General features: G+C 39.4%; 1 non-coding gene across 1 annotated transcript; it reads right to left on the bottom strand.

Moving 5' to 3' along the window:
- Positions 1–3,074: 3,074 nt before the first annotated feature.
- Positions 3,075–3,181, bottom strand: LOC129520321 (U6 spliceosomal RNA). Its single transcript, XR_008666558.1, has one exon. It is a non-coding gene; the product is annotated as a U6 spliceosomal RNA (small nuclear RNA).
- Positions 3,182–6,538: the final 3,357 nt, after the last annotated feature.

Here is a 6,538-nt window from a genome sequence, read left to right as displayed (position 1 = left end):
TTACTGGGTTGCTTTGCCTTGGTAAGATGTTCAAGTTGAACAGTTTTCTCAGTTTCCCCTGGCTCTTCCATGACTTTAGGTAATTTGACAAGAATTCTGGTACATAAAGAAAAATAAGTGGTTGGGAATTAAGCTTGCACAAAGCAACAATCAGTTGTGTTCTTTGATTTAATCTGTAGCCATTCATTCTTTCATTCAATGATTATACATGTTGGATAAGGTGCATCCAATTTGATTATTTAGACATCATTTCTGACCAGAAGCACAGCCCACAGGGATATATGAGCACGCAATGAAACAATGAGAGTGGCAATTTGTACTGACAGTAAAAGCTACCCAGCTGTATTCTAGGTCTTTAATGCTCTAGAGAATATGTAACCCAGCATCCCAAAGACTCTCAATCTTGCTCTTTCTCCTACCTGCTTACTCAGGACTTTCCTGCCTCTTGCAAAATATCCCCAGAGATTTCTAGAAATATCCAAAAGGTGCTTCTTCTGGAACATGAACTGATCCATCAGCTCAGAGACTTTATAGTAGACACACTGATTAGGTGAGACCCAGGAAGGGAGGAAAAACACTGTCCTGTTCTCATTAAATGCCTTATGGGAACTTCACCATTTTTGATGGTGGCCCTAAGCCACTCCTCTCCCCTATACCACAGTGTAAGGATATTGCCCTTGATCTAATTTTGAGTTACATTTAGTTAATAGCGTGTTCTGTAGCAGAGCCCAGAGGGACACAGGGTCTCACAGACTCTCAGAAAAAAAAAAAAAATGTCTCCAGCTGTAATTCTTTCTCTCTCTAAAAAAGCCAACAACTTATCCAAAGGATTAAGCAGGGACATATGCTCTGTTGTTTTTCTATTTTTATTTATGTCTCTCAAGAGCTCGAGACAAACAGATAAAACACAAACAAAACAAAAATTTCCCTGTCCTTTAACCAAAAAGCATTAAAAAAATCTTATGCAAAATACTTGTGCAAATTGCAGCCACCAGCCCTCTAGAAATATACACAGCCTGACTCAGTCAGGGTTCAAACAGGACATCCTACTACACATAGGACATGGCAAATGCTGTAATAGGGACGTGAACACAGTAGTTAAGGAGCACAGAGGATCACTGTGTCTAGGAGTTCTGGAAATCTTTGTTCAAGTAGGGACACTTAGGCTCCATCTTGAAAGACGAGCAGACCTCTGTTGTTCCACAAAGAGACATTATGTCATGTTGGACAGTGGAAATTGGAAATACAAAAGTTTGGATGTATAAAAGAGCTTGGAGTTCTTGCATGAGTGGGAAGTGTGGTGTGTTTGGGATATGAATTGTGTTAGTGTGTGCATTTGGGGAGGCAGTTTGGGGCAGTGAGGCTGTAAAGGAAGGATGGAACCAAATTCACAGGGGCCATTGTTCTGGGATATTTTAAGTAAAAAATTTTCTAAGTGGTTCTCAGTGTAAGGAAGGGAAAAAAATATTTTCCTCTTCTACTCATCTTAGGTTCCTTGGTTAGGGTCCTATAAATTATATGAACAAAAGACACATTATAAAGATAAGAAGAAAACCCAGAAGTTTATTAGCATGTGCATCACATGCATACGTGTGGGAGGACTCAGAGATGAGTAATTCACAGGTGTGGTTGGAATTTAAACTTATATAACATCTTACCAAAATAATGATAGATCTTACAGAAGTGACAAGACAAAGGAGAAGGACTTGCAGCTTTCAGGGGCAGCAAATGTGGGAAGACAAATATATGGGGAAACGGGTAGATAAATGCTAGTTTTAGCAAAATGTGTTATGCTGACTTCTTTGATGCCTTCTCTGGGCTGATAAGGCTTAGAATCATCTCCAATGATTAGCTTTTGTCCTTTCTGGTAAAGAGGGGAAAAGGGGACACCTTTACAAATTTCTGTCCTACTTTTAGACAAATAGGAGGTGGGCAGAGAGCTTTCCTTGCATCTGCTTCTTTCAATTGATTTTAGCTCAAAATAATCCTTATGCCAAAGTGGCATATTTTGAGGTAGCACATTCTGCTATCCTTCATCATTAAAGTTAGGCTTCCATTTTTCCGAATTTGTTACATACTCTTTAACTCCATTTAGAGAAGAGGAAAATATATTAAAAAGAATGGACATTAAAGAGGCCCAATCAATTTCAACATATGTAGTCAATAAAGACTTCAGGGGCAAACTGAACAATGCAATGCAGCCCGGGACATGTTATGTTAAGCAGAATCTTTTTACAGTTCTAAACATAATGATCTCATAATTTGCTTTAGTCAGATTTAGTGTTTATTGCTTATTTTTATTTAGCTTGAAATAGTCTATGATCCCACAACAATTGTAGCAATTGACATTTAGGTTACTATTTGAAGATGGTTCTCACCCACTTCCTTGATTTGCATTAGGAAAGCTTATCACTAAACCCTCCAGGTCTTTAGCCCCCTTCCTTACTTTTCCCAGCAGAAGTTGGTAGGGAAGAGCATATTGTCCATGATTTTATATCTGGAATTCATCTAATAAGAAATCCTAAATAGGGGGGATCCCCAGTCTTTCTACCCTCTTCTCCCCAGGCCCATAAGTTGCTGATGAAGAGTAGGGAACTTCCTGTAAACTCAAGTTTCACTGTTCGTCTATTCAAAGGTCTAGATTACAGTGTAGGAAGATTAGAAATTCCATTTTTACCACATGTCTATGCCATTCCTGTATGCCATCATCTTCTCATGCTCATATTTTGATTTCCATCTGTCTAGCTCTTTTGTTGTTTTCTAGATTGGGTTAAATCAAAAGTAAGAGAAAAATAAAGTCTTTAAACAAGATTTATTTATTTTAGACAGAGAGAGAGGAAGAGAATCTCAAGCAGACTCTCCACTGAGCACAGAGCCCCACATGGGGCTCGATCTCATGACCCTGAGATCATGACCTGAGCCAAAATCAAGAGTCAGATACTTGACCAGCTGAGCTACCCAGGCATCTCAGAAAATATATGTTTTTGATTGCCCTCTGCAAAATAAATATTCCTACATTTAATTGACTGGATTCACCAATGATATGTGTGTATATATATATATATACACACATACATAATATGGAACACTTCACTAATTTGCATGTCGTCCTGGCACAGGGGCCATGCCAATCTTCTCTGGATCGTTCCAATTTTAGTACATGTGCTGCCGAAGCGAGCAGACACCAATGGTATATTAACAATAATTTATATTTGCTAGCAGTCGCTATTGCTCAAATTATTCTTATGTACATTTCCTCATTTCATCTTCACAATAATCCCATGGAGTTGGCAGTGCAAAGGCGTTATTCTCATTTTACAAAGGAGACGACATCCCGGTGATTGAGTGGCTTGCTCAGCCTAGTCAGCTCTTTGGGTTTTGTCATCCAGAGAAATCCACTTGTGTCCTGGATTCATGAGACTGTAATAGCAGCATAACAGTAGTAATTGCTGCACTGGAGTGGTGAGGGCATTAGTGTGAAAAAAGGTGTCTTTATATCTTTGCTCTAGTCCTTACTAGTTATGATTAGGTGAGCCACTTAACCTCTTTGTCTCAGTCTCCTACCCTACAACATAAAGATAGCATCCCCTATATCAAAGTTGTCATGTGCATTAAATGAGAAAATATATATATACAGCACCAGGCCTGGTATATATTAAGAACTAAATATCTTATTGTCTAATATCATTATTATCATTATTAAGAAATAGTAGATAACAGGACATAGAGTGTGTGATTGAAGGAAAATGGAAATTCAAGTGTTGGTTCTGGTTCCCTGTCTGGGCCTAAAATTCAGATTCCCAAAAAACAAGATTTTACTTCCATCCATATGTGCTTCCATTTCAAAATTCATTAGGTCTGATTGGCTGCTATTAAAGCCGGTTGAGTTTGGTTGCTTTATAGTCTCACAGCTCTGTAAAATGAGAAAAAAAAATCCCCGAAATATCATTGTAGGAGCCATATTCATAAATCATTACATGTGTTGCTAGACCACTGTGAGCACTCAAATTTACTTTTATGATCATGCTCACTTTCATGTAACTTTGGGTCTTTTATTTGGCCAGTTAATGACTGTAGTAAATTATGAGGAAATGGTCTAATACCACTATTCCAACAAAATGATTTATTGATATTTAATATTAACAGTGCCTGAGAAAATCAGTAGGACATTTTGAACAAACATATCCATATCCTGCCCCCACAAGAGAGACTTTTATTGTTCCTTTAATGAGACAGTTAAGATGAAACAAGGAGATTCTTTTTTTTTCTATGTATAGAAATGTAATTCTGTACACAGCCATGTAATTTGACCTTCTGTCATTAAAAGTAAATGTAATAAGATAATCAATAATAAACACTTTCCAGTGTAATTCGGCTTCATCCTTGCTGTCTGAAAGGGGCCATTGCTGTGGGAGGTGTATGTCTTAAAGATCTCTCAATCCTTGATACCTTGGGTGCCTATAATAGCAGGAGCTTTCAAAATCTAAATTACTCATTTCTGCTGTGTGCTTGTTACCATCTTTCAGATGAACTAAATTAAACTTGCCACTTTGCACCATGACACAGGAGAAAATCATACAAGTTTTCTTTTAATGTTACTTTACTGAATTAAGTAAATAGAATTCTGTTCTACTTTGATTGTTTGGTTTAAAAAAAAAATCAAACATTGAGGAAGAAAAAGAAAGCATCCCATTTTTGTGAGAAGTTCAGTATGTGAAACCAAAATCAGAACTGGGCATTACCTCTGAATGCTGTCTATACAACTGTTCTTTCCGCTTTATCTATCAGAAACTCTACCACTCAAATTCTACCCCCAATTCTAGCATTCCTATTTCTTTGTTCATTTCTGTCCTTGGAATTGTTTTTGGAGGGAAGTCGGGTTCTTTCGTGAAATCATTTCAGTTTTTGGAGAGAATGATTAATTCCTAAAAGAGAGAGAAAAACAATAAGAAAGCTTGGGGCAGAACTTCTCCGTTCTCACATTTCTCTTTTGCACTCACATTTAAAAATGCGTAGACTTCACCTGAGCATTGGAATTAGTGGGTTGTCTTGGAAAGTAATAAGAGTCTGGCCACTTGAGAGACTCCTAACTCTGGGAAACGAACAAGGGGTAGTGGAAAGGGAGGTGGGCGGGGGTTGGGGTGACTGGGTGATGGGCACTGAGGGGGGCACTTGGTGGAATGAGCGCTGGGGGTTATGTTATATATTGGCAAATTGAACTCCAATAAAAAAAAAATAAAAAAAAAAGAGTCTGGCCACATGCAGCTTGAGTTTCCACGGGACAAACACCAGTGGGAGCTGAGCAGCAGTTGCCCGTGTTGGAGGCCCCTGAACTCTGGCTGGGCTGTTAGCGTCCCCACCAGTCTCCCCACTCCAACCAGCCTGCTTCCCTCGGCTATATTGCTAACATACCTATCGATCTATCAATCTAGATCTAGATCGGGATACATGACTATTCTCTGATGTTGTTGTTGTTATTATTATTAACAGCAGAAGACTGATTCCAAGGTGGGTAGGCAGCCTCACAGTCCACCTCCATCACTCCAACATTTTTCCTAGGGAAGCGTGACTCTAGGTGATTTACTCGGTAATTTCCTCATCTGTAAAACGGAAGATAATATTCATAGTTCCTGCCTTGTGAACTTGTATGACAATCAATACGAAGGTGCACGTAAAGCGTAATGCCTAGAGCACGGTGGGTATGCCCATAAGTGGTAGCTACGGGCGTCCTGGGAGACATCAAAACAAACGTGATTTTTAAAGTTGACTGTGTGATCCTATCACAGCATTTCGTATGAGAGGCGCCCTGTATCAGGATCTTCGATTTTCACTTACATCCTCCCCCTTGAATGGTCTGGGATACTTGCCAATGGACATGCTGCCTCTGTCATTCAGGAGGAATCTTTCGGTCTTGAGCAGGGTAATGAATGAATCAGGAAAGCCCAAGCAAACGTGCGGACAGACGTCCCTTGTCAGAGCTTTGATTTAGATTCCTTGCAGAACAACAGAAATATTCCTTATGTTTCCATTCTTTTCGAAATGCAAAGAATGCCAGAGCTTCAAAAACAGGACAGAGAAGTGCACTACCCTAGAGGAAGGGCTGTAACACATTTAAAGCCAGCCTCTAGGAATCAGGGTCCGGATGCTCTCCTCATTATTTTCCCTGTTCATGATTTAGCACCATTATCTGTTCTGATCCCTTCCTACAGATTTTCCAGGGCTCACGGGCTGCAAATGTGGTTCTTGGATCCAGTACAGGGTCCGTAGCTCATCTAGAACGCAGTAGGTCATTCAACATATTTCTGATTTACTGCCTTTGATTTCTTCTTCAGGAGCAAAAACAGAAGCTTGTGGGTGGAGGCAGACGATCTCTGATTACAACTGTGGATGGAGAAATGGTTTCTTCTGACATTTTTCCTTCAGAGAGACTAAGCAAAATTGCAGCACAGTTTAACAGTACTCTTCTTAACTCACTGCAGGTTGCCATGGAAACAGGAATCTCGCATCAACAAGAAAGGCATTTAGGGAATCTGTTCGG

Source organism: Nyctereutes procyonoides, unplaced genomic scaffold, assembly GCF_905146905.1.
Source record: "Nyctereutes procyonoides isolate TBG_1078 unplaced genomic scaffold, NYPRO_anot_genome, whole genome shotgun sequence".
NCBI lineage: Eukaryota > Metazoa > Chordata > Mammalia > Carnivora > Canidae > Nyctereutes > Nyctereutes procyonoides.
Note: the sequence above shows the minus strand (reverse complement) of the source record. Positions and strands in the feature narration are given on the sequence as shown.